Source organism: Colobus angolensis, unplaced genomic scaffold (genome assembly GCF_000951035.1).
Source record: "Colobus angolensis palliatus isolate OR3802 unplaced genomic scaffold, Cang.pa_1.0 Scaffold8, whole genome shotgun sequence".
Classification (NCBI taxonomy): Eukaryota; Metazoa; Chordata; class Mammalia; order Primates; family Cercopithecidae; genus Colobus; species Colobus angolensis.
Genome location: NW_012121820.1, coordinates 6747359 through 6763785, shown reverse-complemented (window position 1 = coordinate 6763785; position 16427 = coordinate 6747359). Strand labels below are relative to the sequence as shown.

The 16427-nt window shown below is 39.4% G+C and overlaps 1 pseudogene; it reads right to left on the bottom strand.

Annotated features, from left to right (window-relative positions):
- LOC105502587 overlaps window positions 1-16427 on the bottom strand; it is a 140696-nt pseudogene that overhangs the window by 95491 nt on the left and 28778 nt on the right.

The window sequence follows — 16427 nt, the reverse complement described above, 5'->3', positions numbered from 1 at the left end:
CTATCTCTTGAGTCTGCATGCCTCTCTGCAGCTTCATTTTCAATCAGCGTACACGTTCATGGTGGCAAAGACATTCCAGTGCAGGTCCAGGCTGCCATCCTGTCTGCTTAAAACCTCCATAGAAAGGCACCTCACAATAGTGCCAGAAAAAGTCCTGAGGTTGACTCTACTTTGTCCAGGCTTGATCCTGTTCGATCCCGTAGCTTGGTCATACCTACCCACAGTATGCGGATAGAGGAGATTCCCAAGGAGACTGAGGTGCTTTTACCAGGAAAAAAGGTAACTATGCCAGGCCAGGAAAAGGGAGATGAAAAAACTTGATCTCTGCTTGGAAGAAGGAGGCAAAGGAGAGTTCCAGGCAGAGAAGCTGTGATGCATCCGAGGAAAAGTTCAGGATGTGATGTGCAGCATCTGAGTGTGGAGTAGAGAGATGAATCTGGAAGGTGGCAGGAGGCAGGTCAGATGGGGCCTCTTAACCACGTTGGGGATCAGCCTTTATCCCAAGCACGGTGAAAAGCCATTTCAGGGATTTAAGGAGACTGAAGATTCTAAAGATTCTAAATCACCTTCACTTTTGATGAGTTAACAGCATTATGGGAAGTGGGCAGAGAGGGAAGAAGCATTACTTTTCAAGATCAGTCCTTAAAATAACCCCTGTCAAAGCAAACCATGTAATTTGGCAATCACGATTTCCATTGAAACTCATTCAGGTAATACGTGTTCCTCCAATTAGTGTAACAGCCCAGAGACACTTTTCCAGGACAAGATGGCCTTTGAGTCATCATGTTCTTCGCCGCAATTCACTCAAGTGATTTCATTCCTTAGTTGAAAGAAGTGGCTGCTTGTAGCAAGAGCCACTGAACACCAGCGGCTACAATTTTTAAAAATAGGCTTCTTGTAGCACCTACTGACCAACAGCCTCAAGCCTGAGGCTTTGAGAGAATGCACAGAGTTAACCCTTCAGCAGCCTCAGCCCTCACCCAGCAGGAAGGCCACAGCCATCCTCCAGAGCAGGACAAATCCTGCCCTGGAAAAAAACCATATGGGGCAAGCCTCAGTTCCGCTCATAAATCAATGTCTGCAAGTCTGTTTCTACGTGTAGTTAAGTTACACAGAAAGTACAACTGGATTTGTCCCCGGTTTTCCCATTAGGGATAATATAAAGTGGAGGCGGAAGTTAATTGAGTTCAGAGTTCGCTGTGTGATGTCAGGGAAGCGGGGCTCTGGCAGGCAGGTCGTGTGTAACATGTGTTCTGAGGGTAGCGTTTGCACACGACCTCCCTGGGGGAGAAAAGTGTTCTTTCACCAGGAGTGCGATCTTCAGAAAACAGGCTTCTGGGGTTCCAGAGGGGCTTTCACCTACATTACAGGATAAAGGTCTCATTTTCCTCACAGAGACTTTTGTGCAACGAGTATGCTTGTGGTATTCAAGAAAGGGTAATAAAAACCCCTGCCTTTCAACAAGAGTCGTAAAGGTCGGTGGTTCAGAACAGAGACCCTGGAGCCAGATTGCCAGATCAGTCACAAGTAGGGAGAGAGCGCAAGGATCACTTCACTCTCTGGGCCTCGGTTTTCTAATCTGTGAAATGGAGCATTCAATTAGAGTCTCTACCTCATAAATTCACGGCGAGGATTAAATATGTTAATATATATCAAGTACTTTAACCAGTTCCTGGCTTTCAGAAAGCACTACCTATGGTAGGGCGTGGCACTTAGTTCTTTATATGCATGATTTCATTTCATAATTTAAAAAATAAAGACAAATGCTGTGGGTTGGTGAAGATGGATTTACCATGAGGCTGCTGAAATTTAAGTGTCAGGGTCTTCACCTTCACCGCCTCTTCCAAAGCTCTGGAAGGGCCCCAGAAATAAGCTCACAAAGTCATGTGTTGTAATAATTGCAAAAGTAAAGTCTATTTCTTCTTTTTTTTTCAAGACAGAGTCTCACTCTATCACCCAGGCTAGAGTACAGTGGCACAGTCTCTGCTCACTGCAACCTCTGCCTCCAGGTTCAAGCAATTCTCCTGCCTCAGCCTCCAGGGTAGCTGGGACTACAGGTGTGCACCACCACGCCTGGCTAATTTTTGTATTTTTGTAGAGATGGGGTTTCACCCTGTTGTCCATGCAGGTCTTGAACTCCTGACCACAGATGATCTGCCCACCTTGGCCTCCCAAAGTGCTGGGATTACAAGTGTGAGCCACCGCATCCGGCCATTAAGACTTATTCCTGTCTTTATTCTTATAAGGGACTCCAAAGTTGTGTAAGCTTCAGCCCCCACAAAAAAATGGATTCTCCCTGGAAAGAAGGGCTTCTTATTCCCATGCTGGAGATGAGAAAACAGGCTCAGAGAGGCCCAAGGTCACACAGCTAGAGAGCAGTGGAGCCAGAACTCCAGCCCAAGTCTGTCTGTCTGGCATCCACTGCACTCCTCTGCCAGCCTCGAGGTGGGGACAAACTGAGCCACAGGTCCTCAGCAGCCGGGGCTTGTCTCTTCTTGCCTTTCCTACCTGAGTCTGGCCAGTTGACTATCACAAAGCATGGCTTCTGGGAAGCACAAATATCAACATTTTCTGGATGAATGAATGAATGACTTTGTACTCTCTCCTCCCATATCCAATTCAAGAATTCCAGAACTTCTTTCCCCCACTGTAGGCATCTCAGGGACCGCAGGGGGTTGTTACTGAGGTGTGACCTTCCTCTGGCCTGGGAGAGGACACGGGAGTGACCCAAGCTAGGATGACCTGGGGCTTCCTCAGTGGAATTTGAGCTCAGAGTGACCAAAAGACCAAAATACAGGTGAGCTCATTCCTCGGTGCTGCCTGTTTCTCTCCCTGGCTCTGCAGCCTTCCTGACAATTCCATGAGTCCTGATGTCCTACGAAGTCTCCTTTCCTGGAGACGGCCAAGAGTGGGGTTCCATGGCCCACAATCAAAACTGCAATCAAATGACATGTGGCTTTCTCTGAGGCTTCATCGCTCACTCTGGCCACACATCTGTAAAAGTGATGATTCAGCTGTTCAGGGGGACGTGGGTGAAAGGAATCTTAAGCATTCTTTAGCTCAGGCACCTTTTGAGGACTCTTTCTCTCAACATCCCCCAACCAAATGGTCACCCAGCTTCTGTTTAAAACCTTTCAAGGGAGTTCATTTCAACTTTGAATAATTCTCTTAGAATGTCTCCTCCTATTAGACGAAAATCCATATTCCTCCCTCTCACTGTCCTTTTTCTTCCTTCGTTTCTTCCTTCCACCTTTCTTCCAAGTTTTCTTCCCTTTCTCCTCTCTCTTCAGGAAGATTTCATTTGTCTACCCACCAGAGGCCAGGCACGTCCTGTGTCAGGCCAGGCAACTACTATGATAAATGTTACAAAGTCCTTGTTTTAAACACGCCTCTCCCTGAGGACTCAGCAATTTTGTTTCTAAATATTTACCCAAAAGAAATGAAAACATACATCCACCCAAAGACTTGCCCATGAAATGTTCATAGCAGCATGATTCATAGTAATTAAAAGTAGAACAAGCCGAATGTCCATCACCTAGTCAACGGACAAGCTCACTATGGCACAGGAGTCCTACCTTATCCCCGGGGGATACATTCCAAGACCCTCAGCAGATGCCTGAAACCTCAGTCAGTCCTGAACCCTGTATACACTGTGTTTTCCTATACACACCTATGATAAAGTTTAATTTATAAATTAGGCACAGTAAGATAACAACAATGGATAATAAAATAGAACAATTATAATAATATAATGTTCACCTTTTCACATACAGAAGATCCATCCTTATCATAGATCTTAGCAATCTCGGCATACAATTTTTTTTTCTTTTCTTCCTAAGTCAAGAACTTTCACATTTTTACTTAAAGGAAGCACTTTCTGGCTTCTCTTCTGCCTATCTGAATTGTTGTCATCACGACAACAAAGCATAAGCTTTGGGGCCATCACGAAGTAAAATAAGGGTTCTTTGAACACAAGTACTGCATTACTGTGACAGCTGATCTGAAAACCAACACAGCTGCTAGGTGACTAATGGGGGGGTAGTGTCTACAGTGAGAACATGTTGGATAAAGGGATGATTTGCAACCTGGATGGGAAGGAGCAGGGTGGCGTGAGATTTCTATCACACTACACGGAGCAAGGTGCAATTTAAAACTTAGAAATTGTTTATTTCTGGAATTTTCCATTCAGTATTTTTGGATCTCAGTTGACCTCGGGTAACTGAGACTGCAGATAAAGGGGGACAGCGGTATATCCACACAATGGAATACCACTCAGCCACAGAAAGGAAAGAACTCTGGATCCATGCAATAACACGGATGAATCTCAAAAACATCCTGAAATGAAAAAGTCAGACCTATGAGAGTAGATACTGTGTGATTCCTTTTCTATGAAGCTCTAGAAAAGACAAACCCAAGCTGTAGTGACCATGATTTCTGGGGACCAGGAATGGCAGTAAGGATTGGCTGGGAGAGGCGCAGGTAACTTTCTGAGCTAAGGCAAATGTTCTGTATCTTAAGTGTGGTGGTGTTTTCACAGATGTAGGCATTTGTCAAAACTTATCGAACTGGCTGGGTGTGGTGGCCCACGCCTGTAATTCCAGCACTTTGGGAGGCCAAGGCAGGCAGGTCACCTGAGGCCAGGAGTTTGAGACCAGCTTGGCCAACATGGCAAAACCCTGCCTACTAAAAATACAAAAAATTAGCAGTGTGTGTTGGCGGGTGCCTGTAATTTCAGCTACTCAGGAGGCCGAGGCAGGAGAATCGCTTGAACCTGGGAGGCAGAGGCTGCAGTGAGCCAAGATCGCGCCATTGCACTCCACCCTGGGCAACAGGAGTGAAACTCTGTCTCAAAAAAAAAAAAAACAAAGGCCGGGCATCATGGCTCATGCCTGTAATCCCAGCGCTTTGTCTGGGCGGCCAAGGCAGGTGAATTGCCTGAGGTCAGGAGTTCAAGACCAGCCTGGTGAACATGGTGAAACCTCATCTCTACTAAAAATACAAAAAAAATTAGCTGGGCTTAGAGGCCCACACCTGTAGTGCCAGCTACTCGGGATGCTGAGGCAGGATAATCTATTCAACCTGGGAGGTGGAGGTTGCAGTGAGCCAAGATCACGCCACTGCCCTCCAGCCTGCATTACAGAGCAAGACTCTGTCTCAAAACAAACAAACAAATCTCATTGAACCGTAACTTTAAATGTGCACATTTTATTATATGTAAGATTTTCAAAAACTGCCTACTTCAACAAGCTCTCAGCCTGATTAGGGGCATCATTCAATAACATAATAAGCCCTAAATATTTTTAAAGGTAAGAATTTTCTGGGTTTTTTTTAACTTCAAGATTATCTTTTAACTCTGAAGTTATTCAATAATATAAAATGATTTATTTGACAGTACCAAATATTCAGCAGCATGTGGACTAACAGCACGTGTCACAAGCCACTGGTGGAAGATCAGTCTGTCATTATCTTGCATCCAGGACCCAGCAGCTCCATTCCTAGTTCTGTCTTCTACGTGGGCCCCGGGATACTTCCATGAAGATGTTCATTGCAGCATTGTTTATAATCGCAAAAAACTGGGGGTGGGAGGAGACTCTGAATGTCCAGGAGAATGGAAAAATATACCATTTTATGTAAATGAACATTAAATGGCAGAGAAGAAGGACCACGTACCAAGAGAGACACATCTCAAAATGTGTCAAATATAAAAAGCAAGTTTCAGAAAGATATGTATTGGCTAATAACCTTTATAGTTTCAGAAAGATACGTATTGGATAATATCATTTACAAAGGGTTTCTGAAACATGGAACATAGTATCATACATTCTGTACACTTGCATATTTAAGTAGAAAAATTATAAAAAACAGGAATGGGAATAAGGAAGTTACCAGTATAAAGATTACATTATGGGACAGTGCTGTGATTAGGAGTTCACGTTTTGGAATCAGATGAACTGGTTTGAATCCTGGCTTGGACTTAATTTCTCTGAGCTTCTGTTTCCTTATATGAAAAGTGGGACCAACAATGTTATCAACCTCACAAGGTTTTCGTGAGGATTAAAGGAAATAATATGTATAAAACACTGTACTCAGCCATGTAGTTATAATAAGATTTAGAAGTACAGGATGTATAAAGAGGTGACAGTAAAACCACCAATCTCAGGACTGTCTTAAATGAAGATTTTTTTCTAATTAAAAATTAATTTTGGAATTATGCTCATCATAGAGACCTTGAAAATTATAGACATATATATATAGATAAAGATATGTATTATATATAAAGATATGTATTATATATTATATAAAAATATTATATATTACATATGCATATATATATGTGTGTGTATATATATATATAAATAAAGAAAACAAAATTAACATGTCCCCAAATCTCCCTACCCTGGAAAATGCTATAACATTTTAATGACTTTCCTTCCAGTCTTCTTTTGGCAATAGGCATTTACACATACTTGGGTGAGGGAGTTCAGAGGAGGGACGTGAATCTATACATCTTTCTGTCTGTCTGTCTGTCTCTCTATAAGAAACATCTCCCAGCTTACTATTTGTATCCTGCCCTTTTCATTATCACTTGGGGCAGACTCTGTAAGTGTCTGAAGCAATTCCTTCTCCTTCCCTACCAACATAACCCATTTTTTGTTTATGTATTGGCCAGAATTTTCATGATCTCAGGGAAGATGTATAGGGTAGTCATGTGATCTAGCTATGGCCAATTAAAAGTAAAAATAGGCTGGGCCTGTAATCCCAACACTGAGGGGCCAAGGTGGGTGGATCACTTGAGGTCAGGAGTTCGAGACCAGCTTGGCCAACATGGTTAAACACCGTCTCTACTGAAAACACAAAAATTAGCCGGCATGGTGGTGCGTGCCTGTGATTGCAGCTACTCGGGAGGCTGAGGCACGAGAATCGCTTGAACCTGGGAGATGGAGGTTGCAGTGAGCTGAGATCTCGCCACTGCACTCCAGCCTGGGTGATAGAACGATACTGTATCTCAAAAATAAAAATTAAAAAAAAAAAAGTAAAATGAGTTTGACGTGGAAACTTTCAGGAAGGAGTTTTTGCATCCTGATAAAAAGCAAGACTGAAGTTCTGCCCCAGGCCTGGTTGCACATATCCTTCTTGTCCTTGAACGAGACCGTGATGCCAGGAGCTGTGGCAGTCATTCTATGTTCATGAGACAAGCAGCCTGATGACAACTGCCAACACAATGAAGAGGATGGGGCAGAAAGACAGAAGAGCCTGTGTTCTTGATGACACTGTTGAGGGGCCAGCCCAGCCCTGAGGCCACTAACCTTCAGACTTCTTATAAATGAACAAAAATAGCCTCATGCTTGAAGGCACCAATGGTCTGACTTTCCATTACCTTGAGACCAAAAGTATTGCAAATGCAGACTGATTGTAGAATTCTTGGAAATTACACAGTGTTTCAAAGAAGAAAATGGACATCATCCAAAATCTCACTACCTGGAGATAAACACTATTAAATATTTTGGTATATTTTCTAATTTTCTTCTAACCATAGGGAGAAGTCTTTCCCTTTTTTTAAAGCGTATTGCTTGCTGTTTGGCTTACTATTAAATTAAGAGTTTCTTTCCTTGTTATTAAAGAGTCTTTGAAAAGTTTATTTTTAATATCCATTGCTTGGATGTATTGTTACAACTGTCATGTTTGGTTTGACTTCTGTCATGAAGATAAAACAAGAGGCTTTCTGTTTGTGGGTGTTTGTGCATTTTCTTTTCCTGCTTCCTTTGTTTCCAGCTTTTGCTAGGTGCATTTTTCGCTCTGCCTGAAAAAGTTCCCTTCCTCTAGCATTCTGGAAGGTAATTCACTCTTCACAGGACTCTGGATTTCAGATTTATAGTTTAAGGCTCGTTTCCTTGATCCTTTTGAGAATCTCACATTGCTGAGTCCTGAATTTCAGCTCTTACAGGGGCGTGTCTTACCATTTGATGAGTAAATCTCACAAATGCCAGCTGTTGCTAGCTTATGAGGAATCAAGTACCGGAAGTTCTTTCTCCAAACTGGAGTGCATTCCCAGCACATCCTATGGGGTCCAAATCTCCCCATTTCATGATCTTTGTCAGGGAGAAGTGGTGTAGAGAGGACAAAAGGAAAGAAGTTTTCTTTGCTAGATCATAAACATGCTAAAGGGCAAAATTAATTCAGGGGATACCCTTTTAGCAACACCTGAGGGAGTGAGAAAGGGTAATTTCTATGTGTTGCATCTTTGTGTCGAAAACATCATGTGCAATTGTTTTATTTGGTTCTCTCTGAACAATTCTTCCTGGACTCACAGGAGCCAGATGTGGAAAGGTGAAGCCAGAGGAGGCATAACAGATCTGTTGGCAGACTCTGGCCTCAGCCAAGGGTTATGTCTGAGTGCATTCAGCTCAAGTTGGGAGCTATCTGGTTTGATGTTTCAAAAGTATTGGTGGCTGCTTTGCTAGAAATAGTTTTATTTTGTTTCTGATCCCCCAGTTGGAGTTCTGATGGCTAATGTGCACTTTTCCTTCAGTTACAAAAATTTAGAAATTATGCTTATTAGAATAAAATGCATCAAAATGTAAGGTCTGTAAAGTCCATGTAATTTCCCCTGAGATCAGTCACGATGCACGTTATATTCAAACGCAGATATATTAAAGACCCTTGGAGGCTAGGTGTGGTGATTTATGCCTGAAATCTCAGCACTTTGGGGCCTACCTAGGCAGGAGGATCACTTGAACCCAGGAGTCTGAGACCAGCTTGGGCAACACAGAGAGATCCTCTCTTCAAAAAAAATTTAAAAATTTGACTGGGCATGCTGGTGTAGTCCCAGCTATTTGGGAGGCTGAGGCAGGAGAATCGCTCGAACCCAGGAGTTTGAGGATGCAGTGAGTTAGTGTCGTGTCACTGCACTAAAGCCTGGGTGACAGAGTGAGACCTCATCTCTAAAAAAATAAAAAATAGTAAAATAAAATAAACATACCCTTGGATTTAAGGGATTTGGTCACTTATTTGTGCTTTTGTTTATACTGGAAGAGAGAAACGGCAGGAAACGTATGTACATGGGCGGTGGTTTGGGTTTCAGGAAAGTTAGGAATTTTGTTCCACCCTTACCCACTTCCTAACTGTGGGATCTAGGGCAAATTACCTAACTTCTCTAAGGCTCAATTTCTTCACCATGAAAATGACATATAATGCTACCTGTTTTATAGGTTTTAAACTTTAAGACAAGATTTATACTGGTATATATTTACATAATCAATTGCACAGTTCTTAAATGTTCTGTTCAATGAATTTTTACATTTATATACACATAACTAACCAGCACCAGAATGAGATATAGAATACTTCCAAGGCCCCACCTGGAAAGTTCTTCCATGCTTCTTTCAGTCAATGTCCCCCGACCCCAGCCAACCACTATTTCTATCAAGAAAGATGAATTTTGCCTATTCTAGAGTTTCGCATAAATGTAATCATACAGATCACTATTTTGTATCTAGCATCTTTTACTTAACCTAATTTTTAGAAAAATTCACCCATGGGTGTATCAATAGTTCATTCCTTTGTGCTGAATAGCATTCCACTTCATGAGCATACCACCATTTTTTAATCCATTAATCTGTTGATGGGCATTTGAAGTTGTTTCTAATTTGGGGGTATTACAAATAAACATAGCTTTTAAATTTTGATGTATTTCAATGTATCTATTTTTAAAATACAATTAGTGCTTTTCATGTTCTGCACAAGAAATTATTTTCCCAGATATGAGGGTGATCTGACTGTGACAACTGTCAGCTCATTGATTGACAGGGTTGATTCGGCTGATCTGGCTGGCTAGGCAAGTGTCCCCTTCTTCCCTCACCATTCCATGTGTGTCCCTCCTGAAGCTGCACGCTCAGTCGAAGAGGATGGCCATCCCCCATAGAGGAGGACCAGTCTTCGGTCAAAGGTATATGAGTTGTTGTGCTCCCCTGCTAAAGCCTCCAAACAAGCTCTCAAGAAATCATTTTCCCTCCTCCTCCCCAAGGTTTTCTTCCAGGAGCATTATGGTTTTGGGTTTTGCATTAAGGTCTATGATGTAGCTAGAATTCAGTTTTCTGTATGGAGTGAGATAGAGCTCAAGGTTCCATTTGTTTCTTCCAAACAGATGTTCAATTGTTCTGGCACCATTTGTCAAAAAGATGTTATTTTCCTCCATTGGATTGATTTGGCAACTTGGTAAAAAATTGATTGACCATAAAAGTGCAAATCTGTTTCTGGATTTTCTATTTTGTTTCAATAATCTATTTAGCTATCCTTATGCCAATACTATACTGTCTTGGTTACCATAACTTTCTTTACATTAAACCAGTGTAAGTTCTTTAGCATTCTTCCTCCAGATTGTCTTAGTTATTCCAGAGCCTTTGTATTCCCATGTAAGCTGTAGAATCAATCTCTCAGTTTCTCCAAAAAGGACTGTTTGCAATTTTGTCTCTCAATTTCTCTAAAAAGGACTGTTGCAATTTTGATAAGAATTGTGTTTACTCGATTTAGGACCAATAAACAACTTATCAATATAGAGTGTTCCAATACAGAGTGTTCCAATCCATGAATATTGTATATTTCTCTCCATTTAATTAAATCTTCTTTAAGTTCTTTATAGTTTTAAGGGTAGACCTCTCACAAATCTGTTAGGCTTATTTCTAGATACTTTATGTTTTCCATACTATTATAAATTGTATTTAAAATTTTTATTTTTCTATTGTTTGTTGCTAGTATATTTTTCCATGTTGACTTTTATCCTTTAAACTTGCTAAGTTTACATTTTAGTCTCAGGATCTCCTTTGTAGATTCCATAAAGCTTTCCACGTAAACAATTGTTACTTATAAAAACAACAGTTCCCTTTTTCCTTTCCAATCTCTATGCCTTTTTTCCTCTTCTTTTTATTTTCTTATTCCATTGCTTAGGGCATCTGATATGATGCTGATTAGAAGTAGTGAGAAGGGATATTTTTGCCTTGCCTCCAGTCATAGAAGAAAGCATTCAGTCTTTCGTCACAAAATGTGGTGAATGTTGTAGGTTTTCCATAGATAGATGCCCTTTATTAGATTGAGGAGTTTCCTTCTATTCCTAGTTTGCTGAGAGTTTTTATCATGGATGAGTGTTGAATTAGATGATTTTTACATATATTGAGGTGATCATATGAATTTTCTCCTTGATTCTGTTAATGTGGCAAATTACATTGATTTTTCTAATGTGAAATTTACTTTTACATTCCCAAGTCAATCCCCATTTAGGCATGATATATTGTCTTTTTTGTATATTACTTTATTTAATTTGAAAAATTTTATTAAGGATTTGCATCTTTATGAGGAATACTGTTCTGAAATTTTCTTTTCTTGTGATATCATTTTCTCCTTTGGGATCAGGTAATACTAGCCCCATAAAATGAGTTGGAAAGTATTTTCTCCTCCTCTGTTTTCTGAAAGACTTTGTGAATCATTTATATTCTTTCTTCCTTAATTGTTTCATAAAATTCACCTGTGAAACCATCTGGGCCTAGAGTTTTCTTTAAAGAAGTGCTTTTGACTATGAATCCAGTTTTCTTTTAGCTTAGAGCTGTTTAGATTTTCTAGTTTTCTTGTGTCAGTTTTGTTAACTTGCATTTTACAATAAGTTTGTCCATTTCATATAAGTTGTCAAATGTATTAACATAAAGTTGATCAAATATCTCATTAATATCTGCTGGATAATTCTGATGTCCTTGCTTTCATTTCTAATATTGACAATTTGTGTTTTCCTTTAAGTTTCCTTGATGAGTCTTCCTAGAGGTTTCTCTCTTTAGAAACTTTTGATTTTGTCCATTTTCTCAATTATTTGTTTACTACTTCATTTATTTCTGCTCTTATTTTTAAATTTTCTTGTATTTTCTTTGGTTTTATTGGCTCTTATTTTATTAGTTTCTTAAGTTAGATGTTTAAATGACTGATTTTATCCCTTTTATAATATAATTTCTAATACATTTCAAGCTGTAAATTTCTCTGTAAACATTTTTTAGTAAATCTCAGAAGTATGGTGTTTATTGTCATTCATTTAAGAATATTTTCAAGTATCTCTTGTTATTTATTATTTATCTCATGACTAATTTAAAAGTGTGTTTCTTAATTCTGGAGTATTTCGGTGTTTTATGGATATATTTTATGTAAGCCAATCCTTTGATATTTATTGAGACTTTTGTTTTATGGCCCAGGAAATGGCTCATTTTTGTGAATGTTCTATGTGCACTTGAAAAGATATGTAGTCTGCAGTTGTTGAGTGTATGTCCTATACATGTCAGTTAGGTCAAGTTGATTGATGTTTTTAACATCATCTACTTCTTTATTGACTTTTTTGTCCAGTTTTTCTATTGATTACTGAATGACTGTGTTAAAATATCTGCCATGATTGTGGATTTGTTTATTTCTCCCTTTCATTCGGTCCATTTTTGTTCCATATATTTCACAGCTCTATTGTCAGGTGCCTACTCATTTGGGATTGTTATATCTTCTTCACTTGATTGTAGTCAATGGGCTAGGAAGTGATTGTTATATCTTTTTGATTAATTTACCCTTTTATTGTGAATTATCCACTCAAGACTAGAGCACTGTAGTTGTGCTCTTTGTCTTGAAGTATATTTTGTGTGATACTAATATTGCCATACCAGCTTTCATTATTTTATGTTAGTATATGTCCTTTCCTACTTGTCTGTCTGTCTTTAAAATTAAAGTGTGTCTTGTGAACAAATTATATTGAATCTTGTATTTTGAATCCAGTATAACAATCTCTCTCTTTTAATTGGAGTGGTTAGTTTAGTTCATTTACTTTTAATGTAGTTATCGATACGATGGGTTTTAAATCTACTACCTTGGTATTTGTTTTCTATTCATCTCATTTGTTCTTTGTTCCTCCTTCTCTACATTCTTTTGGGTAAATCACTTATTTTTCAGCTTTCCCTTTTATTTCTACTATTGTCTTTAATTATATTTCTTTGTGTTATTTTCAGTGACTGATCCACAACATACATTTTGAGGTATCTCAATCTACTTTCTAATAATGTTAAACTATTTAACATTAGTATAATACATTTACATGATAATTCCTCTTATACATGTGTGTTACTTGTGTATATGCAACTCCACAATATCTTGCTATTTTTAAAATATTCAACGAACTTTTAAAAAATTACATAAAGACACTTAAAAGGATATTTTACATTTACCTGAATATTTAAACTTTCTGGTGCTCCATCATGTATCATTTTCCCTCTGAAAAGATTTTCTTTTAGTGTTTCTTTTGGCTAGTTCAGATCTTTTGGAGATACATTATCTCAGCTTTTTTCTATCTGAAAATGTCTTTATTTGACCTTCCTTTTCAAAACCTGTTTATACTGGATGTAAAATTCTAGGTTGGTAGACCTTCTTTTTAACTTTAAGCACTTTTAAGATGCTCCACTTTTAACATTTCACTGACTTTTGTTCTCCAGTGGTACAGTATTAGGAATTATTTGTGTTATTGTTCTCCTGTATGCAATGTGTCCTTTTTTCTCTAGTTGCTTTGAAGATTTGCTCTTTATCTTTGGTTTTTAGCAATTTGACTCTGATATGCCTACATGTAGTTTTCTTTGTGTTTATTTTGCTGGGGGCTCACTAAGCTTCTTAAACCTTTGGGTTAATGTCTTTCATTAATTTGGAGAGAAAAATTAGCTATTTTCTCTTCAAATATTTCTTCTGACACATTTACTCTCACCTCATCTTCTGCGGCCTCTAGGGTCTCTATGCTTTTCTCTCTTTGTGTTTCAGTTAGATATTTTTTTCTTTACCTATCTCCAAGTTTGCTTGTCTTTACCTAGGCTCTGCTCAGCTGTCAGTTAAGTATATCTGACAAATTCTTCATTGCTGATAATTGTATTTTTTTTTTAATTTCTGGCATTTTCATTTGGGCACTGGCATTGGCCATGTGAAGACTGGCAAACACTATGAAGTTCTTCTCTTTCTCATTGATGGTTCTGGTGTTCTCCTTCTTGTAGACATTCTGTATGGGCATTAGTGGTCTTGTCAGTTGGGCAACCTATTTGAATTCTTCACAGAACTGTCTCCCTTCTTGGGGCCCAAGGAGTTCCTGGCAAAAAGGATAAGCTTAGAGCAATACTCCTTCAGCCATTGCACACTGGATGCCAGGGACTCAGAGGGCTTGTTCCACCTTCTTGGATCCATAGAGATGCTGATGGTCCAGTCTACCTTCTTGTGGATACCAGCCACCCTTAACTCTTCCAAGCTGAAGGCCCTGCCAGCTCATAGTTTGGTGTGATACCTTGTGGGGCACCTTACTATGGGCTGGATGGGTCCAGATGCAGCACATGCTTTTGCTTGCCTGGCTTTGAGTCTGCAGATATTCCAGGCCAGCTGGTTGAAGCAAGTAGCCATGTACTGCTGCCAATCCTTGTGGAAGTGAGTCTTCAGGATCATGCCATCCAGCTGGGCATGATGGCTGCCTACAACCCTACTCCACAAGAGAACTACTGAGCAGAAACGGCTCTTTTTGGTTCTTTTTAGAGTGTATATGTCTTGACCATCTTTTCATGCATATTGCCCACCTTTTCTGCTGTATCCTTCAGCATTTTTGTGTGATAATGCTCACTTCTGAGACATTGCTGGGTCTGTTTTCATTTAATATGTTATGTTTTAACTTGTTTCCCTTGCTTTTTCATATATCATATAATTTTCTTCTATATATCAGACATTTTGTATAAAAGAACAGTAGAGAAAAAAGTAACCAATATTTGTCTCTTGAAAAGGGCATGTTTTTTCTTCCATCCACTGCTGGAGTGGGAAGGGGGTCTTAATCTCTCTGATGTTAGTTGAACCGTGTCTGGGCTTTATTGCAGTTTTAGCTTCATTCAGTTCACCATTGGTTTTAAATATGTTGAGGATAGGTCAGGACTTTGGGCTCTGAGCCCTGTTGAGATTCTGGAGATCTTATTGTGATTTCAACAACATTCTACACTATGGGAGATTTCAGCCTTTTTTTTTTAGACAGAGTAACGCAGTGGTACCATCTCGGCTCACTGCAACCTCTACCTCCCGGGTTCAAGCAGTTCTCCTGCCTCAACCTCCCTAGTAGCTGGGATTACAGGCACGCATCACTATGTCTGGCTAATTTTTGTAGTTTTAGTAGAGATGGGGTTTTTACCACATTGGCCAAGGTGGTCTCGAACTCCTGACCTCAAGTGATTCATCTACCTCGGCCTCCCAAAGTGCTAGGATAACAGGCATGAGCCACCACATCTGGCCAAGATTTCAGTCTTCTTTGCAGCCCTGCTACAAGGTTTTCAGTTGCTGAGGAGTTCTCTTCCTGTTCCAGGACCTTTCCTGGGTTTCAGAGCCTCTAGAGCTTTCTCTCTGCCATGCTGCCCTCCCTTAGGACTTGGAGAGCTACTGCCTTATACCTTCACCAGGGTCCAGAATGCCTTGAGAGAGTTCCTGTTAATGTTCCTATCCAATTCTTAGCTTTGGGTGGCTAAATTACCTAATTTTTAAATATAAAATAATTAATATTTAATTAGTTTACACAGAAAAGGGAGGTTTTTAAATTTTTTTCTTTTTTATTGTTGATGTATATTTTACATACAACAAAATTCACCCATTTTACATGTATATTTTAGTGAGCTTTGGCAATGATCTGTAGTCATGTAATCACTACCATAATCAAAATGGAAAACCTTTTTATATCCCTAAAAAGTTCTGTCATATCCCACCTTTGCAGTCAGTCCTTCCCGTAACTTCCAGACCCAGGCATCTCTGATCTCTTTGTCACTATGATTTTATTTTTCCTAGAATTTCATATTCATTGAATCATAGTATTTGTCTTTTATGTTTGTCTTCTTTCACTTAGAATATTGTTCTTGAGACATATCCATGCTGACGATGTATCTCTGTTATTCATTTTTATTGCTGAGTAGTATTCTATGGTATAGTTATCACAAAATGTCCAAAGATTGATGGACTTTTTGTGATATCCGTACCATGCAATACTACTCAGCAATAAAAATGAATAAAATTTCAGTTGTTTCCGATTTGGGGCTCTTATGAACAAGGCTGCAAAGAACACTTGAGGAGGAGTCTTTGTGCAGATGTAGTCTTTCTTTCTCTTGGATAAATTCCTGGGAGTAGAATTATTGGGTTGTATGGTAAGTATCTGTTTAACTTTACAAGAAACTGTCCAATTTTTCCATCTATAGTGGCTGGACCACTTTGTGTGAGTTCTGGAAGCTCTATATTCTTGCCAATACTCGATATTGTCAGTCTTTTTCATTTTAGCCATCCTAGTGTGAGTGTTAGCTCACTATGGTGTTAATTTGCATTTCTCTGAAGACTAAGACAGCATCATTTCACATCCTTAAAAAGAAACCTTA